Source organism: Mesoplodon densirostris, chromosome 9 (assembly GCF_025265405.1).
Source record: "Mesoplodon densirostris isolate mMesDen1 chromosome 9, mMesDen1 primary haplotype, whole genome shotgun sequence".
Lineage (NCBI taxonomy): Eukaryota > Metazoa > Chordata > Mammalia > Artiodactyla > Ziphiidae > Mesoplodon > Mesoplodon densirostris.
Window position 1 is genome coordinate 108,359,552 of NC_082669.1, and position 17,065 is coordinate 108,376,616.

General features: G+C 40.1%; 1 protein-coding gene and 1 pseudogene across 2 annotated transcripts in view; both read right to left on the reverse strand.

Annotated features, from left to right (window-relative positions):
* PRKAG2 (protein kinase AMP-activated non-catalytic subunit gamma 2) overlaps positions 1-17,065 on the reverse strand; it is a 288,987-nt gene that overhangs the window by 73,108 nt on the left and 198,814 nt on the right. The window lies entirely within an intron of this gene.
* Positions 4,156-4,683, reverse strand: LOC132496187 (large ribosomal subunit protein eL21-like; annotated as a pseudogene).

Genomic DNA, 17,065 nt, shown 5'->3' on the forward strand with positions numbered 1-17,065 from the left:
AAACTACCAATGGCATTTTTCACAGAACTTGAACAAAAAATTTCACAATTTGTATGGAAACACAAAAGACCCTGAATTGCCAAAGCAATCTTGAGAAAGACAAATGGAGCTGGAGGAATCAGGCTCCCTGACTTCAGACTATACTATAGAGCTACAGTAATCAAGACAGTATGGTACTGGCACAAAAACAGAAAGATAGATCAATGGAACAGGATAGAAAGCCCAGAGATAAACCCACACAGATATGGTCACCTTATCTTTGGTAAAGGAGTCAAGAATATACAATGGAGAAAAGACAGCCTCTTCACTAAGTGGTGCTGGGAAAACTGGACAGCTACTGTAAAGGAATGAAATTAGAACACTTCCTAACACCATACACAAAAATAAACTCAAAATGGATTAAAGACCTAAATGTAAGGCCAGACACTATAAAACTCTTAGAGGAAAACATAGGCAGAACACTCTATGGCATAAATCACAGCAAGATCCTTTTTGACCCACCTCCTAGAGAAATGGAAATAAAAACAAAAATAAACAAATGGGACCAATGAAACTTAAAAGCTTTTGCATAGCAAAGGAAACCATAAACAAGACAAAAAGACACCCCTCAGAATGGGAGAAAATATTTGCAAATGAAGCAACTGACAAAGGATTAATCTCCAAAATATACAAGCAGCTCATGCAGCTCAATATCCAAAAAAAACCAAACAGGACTTCCCTGGTGGTGCAGTGGTTGGGAATCCTCCTGCCAGTGTGGGGGACATGGGTTCAAGCTGTGGTCTGGGAAGATCCCACATGCTGTGGGGCGGCTGGGCCCATGTGCCACAACTACTGAGCCTGCACTCTGGAGCCCGCGAGCCACAATGACTGAGCCCACGTGCCACAACTACTGAAGCCCGTGCGTCTAGAGCCTGTGCTCCGCAACAAGAGAAGCCACCACAGTGAGAAGCCGGTGCATCATAAAGAAGAGAAGCTCCCACTCGCCGCAACTAGAGAAAGCCCACGTGCAGCAACAAAGACCCAATGCTGCCAAAGATAAATAAATAAATCTAAAACAAACAAACAAACAACCTAATCCAAAAATGGGCAGAAGACCTAAATCAACATTTCTCCAAAGAAGATATACAGATCGCCAACAAACACATGAAAGGATGCTCAACATCACTAATCATTAGAGAAATGCAAATCAAAACTACAATGAGGTATCACCTCACACCAGTTAGAATGGGCATCATCAGAAAATCTGCAGACAACAAATGCTGGAGAGGATGTGGAGAAAAGGGAACCCTCTTGCACTGTTGGTGGGAATGTAAATTGATACAGCCACTATGGAGAACAGTATGGAGGTTCCTTAAAAAACTAAAAATAGAACTACCATATGACTCAGCAATCCCACTACTGGGCATATACCCTGAGAAAACCATAATTCAAAAAGAGTCACGTACCACAACGTTCATTGCAGTTCTCTTTACAATAGCTAGGACATGGAAGCAACCTAAGTGTCCATCGACAGATGAATGGATAAAGAAGATGTGGCACATATATACAATGGAATATTACCCGGCCATAAAAAGAAAGGAAATTGAGTTATTTGTAGTGAGGTGGATGGACCTAGAGTCTGTCATACAGAGTGAAGTAAGTCAGAAAGAGAAAAACAAATACCATATGCTAACACATATATATGGAATCTAAAAAAGAAAAAAATGGTTCTGAAGAACCTAGGGGCAGGACAGGAATAGAGATGCAGACGCAGAGAATGAACTTGAGGACACAGGGAGAAGGAAGGGTAAGCTGGGATGAAGTGAGAGAGTGGCATGGACTTATATACACTACCAAAAGTAAAATAGATAGCTAGTGGGAAGCAGCCGCATAGCACAGGGAGATCAGCTCGGTGCTTGTGTCCACCTAGAGGGGTGGGATAGAGAGGGTGGGAGGGAGACGCAAGAGGTAGGGGATATGGGGATATATGTATACGTACAGCTGATTGACTTTGTTATAGCAGAAACTAACACACCATTGTAAACCAATTATACTCCAATAAAGATGTTAAAACCAAAACCAAAACCAAAAACCTATGTATGAATGTTCACATCAGCTTCATTTGTAACAGCCCAAACTGGAAATAACAGATGTCGTTCAACAAACAAGGTTACATCTATACTGTGGAATACTACTCAGCAGTAAAAACCAATGAGCTATTGATACATACAACCACGTGCATGAATGTCCGGGGAAGTATGCTGAGTGAAAAAAGCCAATCCCTAAAGGTTATATACTGTATGATTCCATTTATATAACATTCTTGAAATGAAAAAAATTATAGAAGTGGAGAACAGATTAGTGGATGCTAGGGGTCAGGGATGCGGGTGGCTATAAAAGGGCAACATGAGGGACCCTTGTGGTGATGGGTCTGTTCTGTATCTTGACTGTTTCAAAGTCAATATTCTGCTTGTGTTATCATACTATATTTTCCCCCATGAGTCAAGCCAAGCTGATTTAATTCTGTGGAGGAAACGACAACTGGGGCTCATTTAGAAAAAAAATCTTTATTGAGATACAATTCACATAACATGAAATATGATTTTCAGTATATACACAGGGTTGTGCAACCATCTGTGTTTACAGCATTTTCATTATCCCAAAGACAAGCCCCATACCCATTACCAGTCACTGCCTATTCCTCCCTTAACCCCCATGCTCACTCCTAGGCAACCACCAATCTATTTTCTGTCTCTATAGATTTGCCTATTCTGGACATTTCATATAAATGGAATCATACAGTATGTGGTCTTTCATCTCTGGCTTCTTTCACTCAGCATAATGTATTCAAGGTTCATCCATGTTGTAACATTTATTGGCACTTAATTTCTTTTTATGGCTGAAAAACATTCCATTGTATGGATATACCACATTTTATTTATCCATTTATCAGTTGATGGATGCTTGGGTTATTTTCACTTTTGGGCTATTGTGAATATGAATATTGCTGCCATAAACATTCATGTACACAAACATTCATGTTTGTGTGGAAGTATGTTTTCATTTCTGTTAGGTATAGATCCGGGAATGGAATTTCTGGGTCATATGGTAACTCTATATTTAACATTTTGAGAAACTGCCAAACTGTTTTCCACAGTGACTGCACCTTTTTACATTTTCACCAGTAATGTACGAAGTTTCCAATTTCTCCTGTACTGTAGTTTTGCAAGATGTTACCATTGAGGGAACTAGGTGAAGGGCACACAGGATTGCTATATTATCTCTAAAAACTTCATGTGAACACACAATGGTCTCGAAATAAAAAGTCTAATTAAAAAAAAGGTTGGTAGTACATAGTGGAAGTGTCAATCCTCCTAATGCTGGAAAAGTCTACACTTGAATTTCCTGCAGTAAGTCTGGCATTCTTTAAAAAAGAAATCCCGCATTGATATTTACTAGGAGCACCATCAATTTCACTGTAATGCTGATGAGTTGTTTCTTGGGAGGCAGAAATGGGCAGCCAGCGGGTGTATGTATTTCTGGAGGCTGTGAACTCCGCAAAAGTGGTCCTCAGACCAAAATGTCCTGTACCTATTGCTGTCCACGTTGGTAGAGAATAGAAATGGAAACAAATTAATGTGAGTCTCTTAATTTTACTTCACTTGATAATGGGTGTACAGAAGTAGACTAAAATAAAAACGTCTCTATATAATACGCTAGTGAGGCTGAATTTATTTCCACGGGTTGTTTTCACTTTGTAAGACATCTCATGCTTTCTTCCTTAGAAAGGAGCGTAGTCCTAGGACACCAGAAAGAGGCAGGTGACACTGTCCTATGACACACGAAATCAATTTCAGGGACCTAAAGCCCTGCGAAGCTTTTCAGACATGCACAGAAATGTCGACAGGCTGAAATGACTGATGGATTGGTTTGTACAAATAATTTGAAGCTGGTGGCCATCGGTTGCCTTTTTCTTTTATAAGTAATATCTAGCAGTTTATTAACCAATGGAGTATACTGCACAACAAACTACCTCACATCTTTCAGGAATAAAAACCACTAAATTTGAAAAGTAAAAAGATGTCACTCACTGAATTCGGACACAATTAAAGTGTGCTTTAAATATTTGTTTGGGGAAGGGGGTCATACACTTCTACTCAATTAAGAGAAACATTTATACAGTCCAGGTCTTTTATTTTCTTTACACCCATCATGCCATGAATTCATAGGGAATGGGCTCCAACAGTTCAGGCTCCTTTCCATTGGTTCTCACGAAGTGTGCTTCTCTGGGTGGAGCAGGCTGGCGCTTCAGTTGAACCCAAGGACCTTTCTCTTTGGCTTCCTTCTTTTTCTGATCATTTTCCTTCACCCGTTTCAGGAAGCTATCCCGGCTCTTAGAGTGCTTAATATGCTCGATACGCACATTAATTCTCTTGGCAAGAGTCTTGCCCTTGTTTGTTTACAATGATGCCAACAGCATGCTGGGTAACATTGTAGACTCTCCCAGTTTTGCCATGGTAACATTTGTGGGGCATTCCTTTTTGAACAGTGCCCATTCCCTTGATATCTACAATATCACCTTTCTTGTAGATTCGCATGTATGTGGCCAAAGGAACAACGCCATGTTTTCTAAACGGCCTAGAGAACATGTAGCGGGTGCCCCTCCTCTTTCCCTTTGTGTTGGTCATTTTGGCGAATTACTGGAAGATGCGGTTCCGGCCGAAAAGCCATCGGTTGCCTTTTCATGGTGATGTTTTCTTAAAGTCTCAACAGACTTACACGCCAGACTTAATTTTAGCAATTTCAGGCAGGCAGGGAAGCCGGGACAGGAGGAGAGCAGAGAGGAAGTGCTCGGGCCATGTTCTGCATGTGAAAAGAGGGGGCTTGCCCTGCGATGCTACCTCATCTCTCTCGAGCACTAAACTGGCCATATCATGGTAGACAGGTGCCAGGTTGTCCTTGCTGGACCTTGTGCAGATTCGTGGTATTTCCACCTGTATCCCATCAGCTTCTGCAGCCAGTCTGGGATGACCGGACTCCAGGGTGATGGGAGGGAACAGAGTTGAACTTTACTGAAAGAATGCCTGAAATACATGGAGCCATTACAAGTGTGACTTTTTGGTTGGTGAAAAATACTAAATTATTAAGGACTGTCTTACATAATTGTGCCCAGTGTTTTGAATGACTATCGGAAGGGGAAACATCAGCCTGCAAGCTTAGTCATAAAACGACTGCCAAAAAAGCGTTCCTTTATGCAATGAGGTCGGATATGAGTTCACTTTGCCTTTTTTTGTTGTTTGTTTTTTTCAATATTAAATAGCTACTGCAAGAAATCAATCAATCTTAAATACTGGATAAGGAGCTCCTGAATAATTTAGAAGCGTCGATGTTTCCCCCTGCTGTCTTCTGTGAGCTCTGGTGCCATGCAAAGACGTCCTCTGTGTGGTAGCAAAGGTGGGACGGGAAACTCCACCTGTGCGGGCAGGAGATGTGCGTGTACCCCGTCCTACCTCTCACTCTGCTCTCTCTAGCCAGCCTTCACCCCCATGCCTGTGCTGATGGCCTTCAAGCCTCAGCCACAAGCTCAGAGCTCTCCTGAGCTCCAGACTGCTTCCTGGTCATCTCCGTTTGAATTTTCTACGGGCAATTCAAACTCATCCATCGCAAATGATCCCTGGGTCCTCTTGGTTTATCTCAGGGTCCTTGGACACTGCCCAAGGTGTCTCTGTCTCCACCATTCTCCTCAGCTAGGCTTGTTGTTGGAACAGCTCCAGTTTCTCCCATCTTGCCCTTTTCTAGTCCGTTCCCTACTCTGGAGCCAGAGCTCCTTTTAAACACAGACTTGTTCTTGTTACTCTGTTTAGAACCATCCAGTGACTCTCAGGAACCTTTAGGAATGTCGTGCAAACTCTTCAGCCCCGAGCAGGACCTGATCATTTTATTTCTTCACCTTTGCTTGCTAACCCCCCCTGCATCCCCTACACGGGAGCCCTGATGCTTTGCTCCTGGAATATACTCTGCTCACGGCACGAAGAGTTTAATATTCTGGCCTCCCCTCCTACTTCTGTCGTTTGGCTAGTTCCTACTCACTCCTTTAAGATTGAGTCTTTAAGATGAGAAGAACTTTCTAGTCATGTTAAGAACTAGTCGAGGAAAAAAAAAAAGATGCTAAAACTAGATACTTTCATCTGAGTGGAGAAGCCTGACCAATAATCATCAGTGTATTGAAAAAGCACAGAATTGCCTGCTGGTCCAGTGGTTAGGACTCGGCACTTTCACTGCCGGGACGTGGGTTTGATCCCTGATGGGGGAACTAAGATACCGCAAGCCGAGCAGCGTGGCCAAAAAAAAAACAAAAAAGAAAAATCAGCCCTCATACTCATCAGAGGTTTTATCATTTGGTTCTATTTTTCCCTGGGATCTTAATTTAAGAAAATTTCCATTAAGAATTTTTATTTGAAAAGATGCGATCTAAAGTAAATTCAAGGTTTTCCTATTTAAAAAAAAAAAAAAAAGAGTTTTAAAAAGAAGGCTCAGTCTTCACCAGGCAGCCTTTCCTGCTTCTTGACCTCTTCTCACAACTTACCTGGTTAATTGCGTCTCTGAACCCACATGCTTCTCTAAGGCAGTTAACACGGAATTGGGATTTACTCTTCTGTCTCCCCTAAATGCCATAAACTCTTTGAAGCGGCAGAATGACCCTGTCTGATCATCTTTGTATTGCCTGTGCCTGACACATAGTAGGCATTGCAAAAATAGTTGAGTGAAATGAATTGTTTTTAGGAAGTCAGTTAAAAACACGGTGGGTGGGCTTCCCTGGTGGCGCAGTGGTTGAGAGCCCGCCTGCCGATGCAGGGCACACGGGTTCGTGCCCCGGTCCGGGAAGATCCCACATGCCGCGGAGCGGCTGGGCCCATGAGCCATGGCCGCTGAGCCTGCGCATCCGGAGCCTGTGCTCCGCAGCGGGAGAGGCCACAACAGTGAGAGGCCCACGTACCACAAAAAACAAACAAACAAACAAAAAAAAACATGGTGGGTAAGCAGATGATTTTAACAGCATAAATGGGTTCAGAGATGATTTCATTCCATTTACTCCTGCTTTTCCTGGACCTCATTTCTATTTAGAAATAATTATACCCACATTCCCTTAAGCGTTGGAGCTGGTATTTTGAAGAAAAAAGAAAGTGACTGTGCTCTTTCAGACTCTCTCTGCGGACTGCAGGCTGTGGACGGCACTTTGCATCCTGGTTTGGATATTGGCGGAGAGCTTTGGCAGCTCTTGCTGTCATCCTACAATTTTACTTTCTGTTAAGTGAGAACAATGGATCTTTTAAAGTGGTGTCGAAATTTGATAAAAACTCAAAAATATAAGATATTTAACACCACAACTATTAATTCTTCTGATCGATTTTAATCATTATATTTGGGGGAAAGGTTTTGTTCATTTTGATAGTTTTCTAAATAACAATTTCAGATAGTATAAAATAAAGCTGGTTCCTTCCTAACATTTATTTATGATTTCCTTTAAAGAGCATTTATTCCACAGGATCTTTTCAGAGAGTATGGCAACCAATTCTACAGTTCAGTGAGTCAGCTGAACTGTTCCAAAGGAGGTATTATTAAATAAGGGATGAAGAAAATGGATTAAACAAAAAAAAATTCTTTTTGTCTGGCTTCTGTTAAATTATCTTCTACGTTCCAAAAAGTAGACAATGTTAAGATTTTGAAGATAGTCATTCAGCAAATATTTACTATCTGCTATGTGCCAGGAACCACAGAAGGTGAGTCATTTAAATATCTGGTGTGATTAGAAATTCACATCAAAGATATGAAGTAGGAACCCTAAACACACATAGCGTTTATTTGTTACTCTTCAAATCCTGGTTCTGTGGAGCTCATTAGTCGGGGTCTAGAATATGTATGTCTCTTGCCTTTCACAAATCAATCCAAATTAGTTTTTATTTTTTGCTAATTGAAATCTTTGATTATCAGGTTTGTGTTTAACACGACTTACTGGGGAGCTAAATACATTTCATTATGTTGACAACTCTTATTATCCCATAATACTGTGCAAATTAAAAAAATAAGTATTGCTCAGCCAGTTCAATTAACCTTTCGATTCTTACTGCATCAAGCCATAAACTTTGAAATTTGTATTTCAGAATAGAAATTTTTATTTCTATTATAAAGCAACCTCCAAAATGATATAAAGTCTTTCTTTATTGTTCTCTGCTCTCTCCCCTATAACTGGCCTACTCGTTAACCCTTCCCAGAACAGACTACTGTTAATAGTTTTTTCAGCCCTTTTTATCCCTTCATTTATGGAAACTCTGGTCAGAAACTGGTGAAAATTTACAGAAATGATTGAGACAGATTACTTCCATTTTTGTTCCATTGTGGTGTACGTAAAGCGATCCAAAGGAAGTGCAATAGAGTCAAGCTGAAATTAAAGGGACCTGTTAATGCTTCTGCTGCACCTTCTGCACTTGGCTCTGGGGAATTCTGTGATCTTTATTCACTCTCTCTGGTGCTATGTAGCTAATCAGGATGGATGTGGCTGAAGTGGGGACACAAGGCGAACTAAATGCAGGTGTAGGACCTCAACATGTCAATCTTAGGAGAAAGATTTTTTGTGTCACTATTTTATTGTGATATAATTTACCTACGATAAACTGTATCCATTTCAACTGTACAATTTTATGTGTCAACTTGAAACGACTACTATGATCAAGATACAACACATTTTTATTATCTCCCCAAAAGCTTCCTTGTGCTCCTTTGGGGTTCATTCATACTTCCATCCAAAGTCTCAGGAAACCAGTGATTTACTTTTTGTTACTACAGATATTTTCTAGAATTTTATATACATGGAATCATACAGGATACACTCTTTTGCACCTGGATTATTTCACTTAGCGTAATGATTCTGAGATTCATCCACATTGTTCGGTGTATCAGTAGTTTGTTCATTTTTATTGCTGGGTAGTATTCCATTGTATGGATGTGCCATATTTTGTCTCACCATTCACCTGTTTGATGGATATTTGGGAAGTTTCTAATTTTTGACCATTGTGAATAAAACTGCTATAAATATACACAGTCAAGTCTTTGTGTGGACACATTTTCATGTCTCTTAGATAAACAGCAAACAGTAGAATGACTGGGTCATGTGGTTAACTTTTTAAAGAATTTTTTATTTTTAGCTATTGTAGTGGGTATATAATGGTTTCTCACATTGTGGTTTTAATTTGCATTTCCTTGAGGACTAATTATATCTCTTTATGTGTTTATTGGCCATTCATAGATCTTCTTTTGTGAAGTGACTATACAAATCTTTTGCCCATTTTTTTGACTGGATTTTTTTGTCCATATTGGGTTGTATGAATGTGGCAGACTTTTTTTTTTCATAGTACATCTATTTAATTATATTATGACCATGAATGCAATATCTGCCTCAATAATTTCAGTCAGATAATAAAAAAAATGTCATAATGACAGTTTAAAGCTGGTTCAATCATGATTTTACAAGCTTATTAAGAGTGAAAATAGATGACTATTAAAAATAGCTAAAAAGATAACATGTGTCATAATACTTAATGTTTCTGTAACTGTTGCAAAGACCCTGGTACTTCTTCCCCTTGAATGTGAGCTGGACCTAGTGACTTGTTTCTAACAGACAAAACACAGCAAAGGTGATGGGCAATCACTTCCATGATTAGGCTACATAAGACTGTGGCTTCTCTCATACTAGCAGACTCTCTCCCTTGCTGGCTTTGAAGAAGCAAGCTACCATGTTGGAGAGGCCATTAGGCAAGGAACTGAGGCCCTCAGTCCAACAGTCTGCCATCAACCACATGATCTTGGAAATGGATCCCTCCCCAGTCAGGCCTTCAGATGACATCCCAGCCCTGGCTGATGTCTTGACTGCAGTTTCATAAAAGACCCTGAGACAGGAGACCCAACTAAGCTGTGCCTGGACGTCTGACCCACAGAAAGTGTGAGATCATAAATACATGCTTTAAGCTGCTAAGTTTGTGGTAATTTGTTACACAGAAATAGATAATACAATGAGTTTTTAAAAATATAGTTAGGATACAAGTTCTTTGTCAGATACATGTATTGTGAACATTTTATCCCTTTCTGTGGCTTGTGTTTTCATATTCCTAACCATATTTTTCAAAGAGCAAAATTTAAATATTTCAATGAGATCCAATCCATCCTTTTATGATTCATGCTTTTTGTGTTCTATCTAAGAAACCCTTGCTTCCCCCAAGACTGTGAAGATTTTTTCCAGTGTTTCTTTCTAGAAACTTTATATTTTGACTTTGACATTAGGTCTATGGTCTGTTTTGGTTTAATTTTTTATAATGTGTGGTAAGGGTTTAGGTTCTTTTTTTCCATACTGATATCCAGTTGTTCCACATTGCTTGTTAAAAAGACTTTATTTTCCCCATTGAACTACCTTAGCACCTTCATCTAAAATCGACTGACCACATCACCATAGCCAAGACATGGAAACAACCTACATGTGCTTCAACAGATGAATGGATAAAGAAGATGTGGTACATATATTATAAAATGGAATACTTCTCAGCCATAAAAAGGAATGAAATAATGTCATTTGCAGTAACATGGATGGACCTAGAGATGATCACACTAAGTGAAGTAAGAGAAAAACAAATATCATATGATATCACTTATATGTGGAATCTAAAATATGACACAAATAAATTTATCTATGAAACAGAAACACTCACAGACATAGAGAACAGACTTGTGGTTGCCAAGGGGGCAGGGAGGGAAGGATTGGGAGTTTGAGATTACAAGATGCAAACTATTATATATAGGATGGATAAACAACAAGGTCCTACTGTAGAGCACAGGGAACTATATATTCAATATTCTGTGATAAACCATAATGGAAAAGAGTAAGAAAAAGAATATATAAATATAAAAATAAATATAAAAATAAATAAATAAATAAATAAACAAACTGAATTGCTTTGCTGTACAGCAGAAATTAACACAACATTGTAAATCAACTATAGTTCAATAAAATAAATAAAAAATAAATAAAATCAATTGACCATATATGTGGGGTCTAGGTCTAGACTCTCTATTCTGGTCATTGATCTATTTCTATACTTTCATCATGGCCATCCTGGCTTGATTCTTATAGCTCTGTAGCAAGTCCTGAAATCAGGTAGTGAACATTGTCTAACTTTGTTGCTCATTTAAAAAATTGTTTTGGCTCCTCTAAATCTTTTATTACAGTTTGGGAATTTTTTTTAAAAAAAGGCCACTGGAATTTTGGTTGGGATTGCATTTGATCTGTAGGTCAATTTGGGAAGAAGTCACATCTTAACAATATTGAGTCTTCTAATTCATGATCATGTTATATCTTTCTGTTTATTTGTGTCTTCTTTGATTTCTCTTAGCAATCATTTGTAATTTTCAGTGTAGAGGTCTTACATGTCTTTTGTTAAATTTATTCCTAGGTATGTTATGCTTTTTGATGCTCTTGTAAATGAAACTGTTTTTAAAATTTCATTTCCCAATTGTTTGCTGTTAACATAAGGACACAATTGATTTTGTACATTAACCTTGTATCCTGTGACCTTGATAAATTTACTTGTAAGTTCTAGTGGATGTTTTGTTGATGAGTTAGGATTTTCTACATAAGTAATCATGTCATCTAGTGCCTCTCACTTTTAGTTCTTTACTTTGCAGCTCCTGATAATGTATAACCTTACCCATATTTATGTGTTTAGTGTATTATACATACACTCTGATTCTTATCTAAATATATCATTTTGTTTATTCAGAGAAAATGATATTTCTGTTGCTCTGCGTGATATTATGTATGTACCATATATACCCGTATATGTGTAATGTTATGTAGTATATATGTAATGATATGTATGAATATATATGTATACATATGTGTATATATTCCCCACCTTAGACTCAATTGTCAGCAATGTGTAGCCCTCAGTGTGTGGCACATTGTACTTAACTGTAGTGGATACAATTGGTTGCCTGCTTGGCATCCATTCCTCTCCCACCACCTTCCTTTCCAGAATACCCCACTAATTCTGTTGCAGTATATACTGTTTCCTTACACAAGTCGTGATGGTGACAATCTTTCTCAAGCTAGTCCCTCTGGACTAAAGGGAAAGACTTACGGTTGAAGAGGGCCAGCGCCCATGTGCACGTGTTGACGTCCCCGCCCATCCCCTATTCTTGCCACAGACAGCATGTAACCCTGACTGCTGTTGAGGACCAGCCTTCAGAGGAAGCCAGTGCTGAGAGAAAGAGCTTGGGTCCTTGGTGATATCACTGAGCAGGCCTCTATCTCACCTTGCCTGGGGTCTGTCCTACCTCTGGACCTGTAAGATGAGACAACAGATGTCTTTGTCCTTCAACTCGTTTTGAGTTGTAGTTTTCTGTTACTTCGCAGCCAAAAACATTCTAAGTGATATTTGGTTATTATATTAGATACAGGCCCTGCCGCCAGGAGATGATATTCTAATTCAGTGAAGATTATAGTCTAATTGTGGAAACTGCATTTCTTCATATGTAACTGTAAAAAATTACAAAGTACTTTAAATTAAAAAAACACACAAAACTATAGCAACTGAATAGTGGACACAAATGCTAAGGTACTCGGAGAGAGAGTTCCTACAGTGAAGTATTGAGGCAGATTTTGAAGGAAGCAAGGAAAGGATAGCATCTCAGAGAATGGCTATGGCAGAGGCCAAGCCCTGAAGGTAAAGACACTTGCAGGACACAGCAGGCAAATGGCATTTAGCTGAGAGTGGAGTGTTTTTTGGTTTTGTTTTTTAATTTTTATTGATATATAGTTGATTTACAATGTTGTGTTAGTTTCAGGTGCACAGCAAAGTGACTCAGTTATATATATGTGTGTGTATATGTGTGTGTGTGTGTATTCTTTTGGATTCTTTTCCATTATAGATTATTACAAGACATGGGGTATAGTTCCTTCTGCTATACAGTAGGTCCTTGTAGAGAGTGGAGTGTCCTGGCAGAGAAGTTAAAGAAAGGTTGGTGGAGACCACTGGAAGCTAATGGAATGGAATTAGATTTCAAAAATAGGATATAAGGAGTGAATGTCAATTTCCTCAAACTGTTTTTGGCGATATGAAAAGATTTTAATATCTGTGTAGAGTGGAAAGGGTTGGATACGGAAGGGCCTGGAAGCAGTGAGACTATTTCAGATATCTTTACAACAAATGTAGAAATTAAGCAAGTCTGAGAAGTATCACAGAGGTAAAACTAATTTGGACTTGGTATTTCAGTGGATTAGGAAATAAACAGAAAAGAGACTGGAATATCAGGGGAAATTGGCAGGATGAGCCTGTTTGAGGTAAGAAGGAGAAATGCTGTGATAAAGCTGCTAAACCTCAGATGCTGACTGGCTCTCCAAAAAGCGCCTTTCAGGATGTAAGTAGGGTAGCTGTGAGTTTGTGGCTCTCTGCAGGAAAGGAGGAGTGGGTGGGGTGACAGAGGTTTTTTGATTCATCAGCTGTGCTTCCCAAACTTCAGTCAGGTGCCATTTTTATGATTTTTGTCATGTCCCCATACAAACTCTACAATTATTTAAATTGACTTAAAAAAAAACTAGTCTTTAGCCAAAATTCCATGAAATCATAGGTTTGGATATTCTTGATATGTTTTTCCTGATTCACAAATATATTGCTGTAAAAATGTTCATCCTTATACTGGCCTGAAGTCATCTGGCATGCCACAGTGGCTCACCCTGCACTTTGGGAAAACTGGTCCAGGAGGAAAAGAAGAGTCGGCACCAAGAGACAGAGACCCAGGGCTGGAGGTCACAGGGCAAAAGGAGGAGACTTTCAGTGGGAAGACGGGGTCCTCTTATCGAAGCCATAAGGGGAGTCAGCAGGATGAGAGAAACAGCCCCTGGTAACTGCCCCACAAGCACATCTGCTCTACCTGGAACAGGGCAAAGCAGGTGGTAGGAATGCAAGTCTTTTTTCTTTTTTTCAATTTTACTGAATGTGAGACATGAATGCAAGTCTAAACCAGCATTTTTAAGACGGTAAACTGTGACCCATTCATGGCTCATGAAAGCAGTTTAATGGGTCAGGACTAACTTAGTTTAAAATGAAATATCATAGAAATATCACTTTGCATTGCAGGTTGTTGAGGGTAGTTATTGTTTCAAGAAATCTGTCATAATTACATATACATGTCTGTGAGTATTGGGCCAAGATTTTTTATTGTAGTTTATGGCCGTAGACTAGATAATAAAGAAAGATGCCTATACCTTCTGACACCTCTTGGTTGAAAGATTTAGTCATATGGATGGGACACTAGTTACAGGAAATGTTAAGTTTCTCATTTAACCATGCTCAAATTTCCTTTCATCCGAGAGAGTAAGCAGTGTCCAGAAGAACTACGTTTGGCCTGAGGGAAGAATGCTTTCAACTCATTTATTTTTAAGTCTAAAGTAATACCATGAAAATGGTATTAGTCTATGCCAAACTGCCTTGACATGTTGGTTGGTGATTTTTAAAGGTATATTCAGGTATGTAGATCTGCATATCTGGGAGGAAAATCACAAACACGCACACGCACACGTGCATGCTCAAACACACACACACAGGAGTGGCAAAAAATAATGATGACTTGGTATTTCTACTTTTTTTTCCAAATATCAAAAATTTAAAAGAAAAGTGGTAATGGTTTATTATTTTCCTGCTTGGAAGTGGGTGGTTAAGAAAACTTTCCCTCTAGGGGATGGTTTGTGTGTTGAAATTGGGACCAGAAGAGGGGATGAGGTTATGGTCATAAATCCTATGAAGCTCAGCCGTCCCTGTCTCTGTCACTTAGCATTCCTAAGGATCTGTGGATTATAGCAGAGCCTTACAACAGTCTCACTCAAAGTGTGGTCAGAGGACTACCGAGGGTCCTGGCAACCTTTTCAGGGAGGCTACAAGATCAAACCATTTCACAGTAACACTAGAGCATCATCTGATTTTCAGCCACTGCTGCCTGTGCCCTGTACTGTCAGCACACTGGGAGACCCCAGCATCTGAGCCCACATCAAGGCAGTGGCAGACTCAACCAAACTTCTGCTCCAGGGGCAAAAGCCAGTTTCACCTAAGCGTGTCTTTGATGGCACAGCAAAATGTATTCATTTTATTAAATCTCAACCCTTGAGTACATGTCTTTTGAATATCCTGTGTGATGAAACAAGAAGTACACATAAAATACTTCTGTTTGCATGCCAACTTATGACAGTATTCTTGAGCAAAGGCACTTGTGGGACTGAGCTGCCTTTTTAAATATAACGTTGAAAAACTAAAAAACTGTGGTTACTCAGACCTGGGTATCTGGCAGATGTTTTTTCCAAACTGAACGAAGTGGATCTGTCACTTCAAGGAAAACAACTGACTGGACTTGTTGCCAATAATAAAATTTGAGTTTTCGAGTTAAAATTAGCATTTTGGAGAAGCTGTATCTGCCACAATGAGCGTGACAGCTTCCCAATACTTAGAGACTTCTCCAGGGGAGATGGTAGTGTTATTAATAAATGCAATTTAGCTTTTTGGATATTGTAGAATGAGGCGTGCCAACATTTGGACGATTTGCATAAATCACTGACCTGACATTTTCCAAATGACCAATGCAGGATGTTACAAAATCATGCATGGGTTAAAGATCCACTTAAAAGTTAAGACAGAACGGTGGGTTTTTTTTTTTTTTTTTGCGGTACGCGGGCCTCTCACTGTTGTGGCCTCTCCCGTTGCGGAGCACAGGCTCCGGACGCGCAGGCCCAGAGGCCATGGCCCACGGGCCCAGCCACTCCGCGGCATATGGGATCTTCCCAGACTGGGGCATGAACCCGTATCCCCTGCATCGGCAGGCGGACTCTCAACCACTGCGCCACCAGGGGGGCCCGGAACGGTGGGTTTTGATGTAATAGAATAGACTCTATTACATAGATTATGAAAATTCATTAATATGGTTTCAGATTCCACATTGCAACTAACCTTTAAGAAACTACTGCTTGTCAAGAAGACAACCCACAATTTCCTGAAGGGGCTATTAAAACTCTCCTCCCTTTTCCAACTGTGCATCTCTGAGAGGCTGGATTTTCTTCATGTAGTTCAACCAAAATGACATATGGTAATAGAATGAATGCAGAAGCAGATATGAGAATCCCACTGTCTTTTAACCCAGACATTAAAAAGATTTGAATAATGTAAAGCAATGACACTCTTCTCACTATTTTTTGATTAAAAATATATTTATGGGGCTTCCCTGGTGGCGCAGCGGTTGAGAGTCCGCCTGACGATGCAGGGGACACGGGTTCGTGCCCCGGTCCGGGAAGATCCCACATGCCGCGGAGCGGCTGGGCCCGTGAGCCATGGCCGCTGAGCCTGCGCATCCGGAGCCTGTGCTCTGCAACGGGAGAGGCCACAACAGTGAGAGGCCCGCGTACCGCAAAAAAAAAAAAAAAAAAAAAAAAAAAAAAAAAAATATATATATTTATGATACTACATAATGAGTTTACTATTGATCTTTTTAGATAAATTAATAACTAAAATTTGCTCAGTCTTAATTTTTAATATGGTAAATATCCATAGATGAAACCCACAAAATATAAGCCCTTGGGGTCCTCAATAATCATGAGTATAAAAGGGTCCTGAGGGCCTCCCTGGTGGCGCAAGTGGTTGAGAGTCCGCCTGCCGATGCAGGGGATACGGGTTCGTGCCCCGGTCTGGGAGGATCCCATATGCCGCGGAGCGGCTGGGCCCGTGAGCCATGGCCGCTGAGCCTGCGCGTCCGGAGCCTGTGCTCCGCAACGGGAGAGGCCACAACAGTGAGAGGCCCGCATACCGCAAAAAAAAAAAAAAAAAAAAAAAAAAAAGGGTCCTGAGACCAACAAGGCTGAAAACTGCTGAACTGCACGGGAGCAAAACCCAAAGCTCAGAAACAACTCACAGCCTAGTACGAGTTAAAGGAGCCCCTTCACCCTCTCCTCTGGGTTTAATGACCTTGGATTGTTTGGGCTGGCATTTCTTTCCATTTTTAC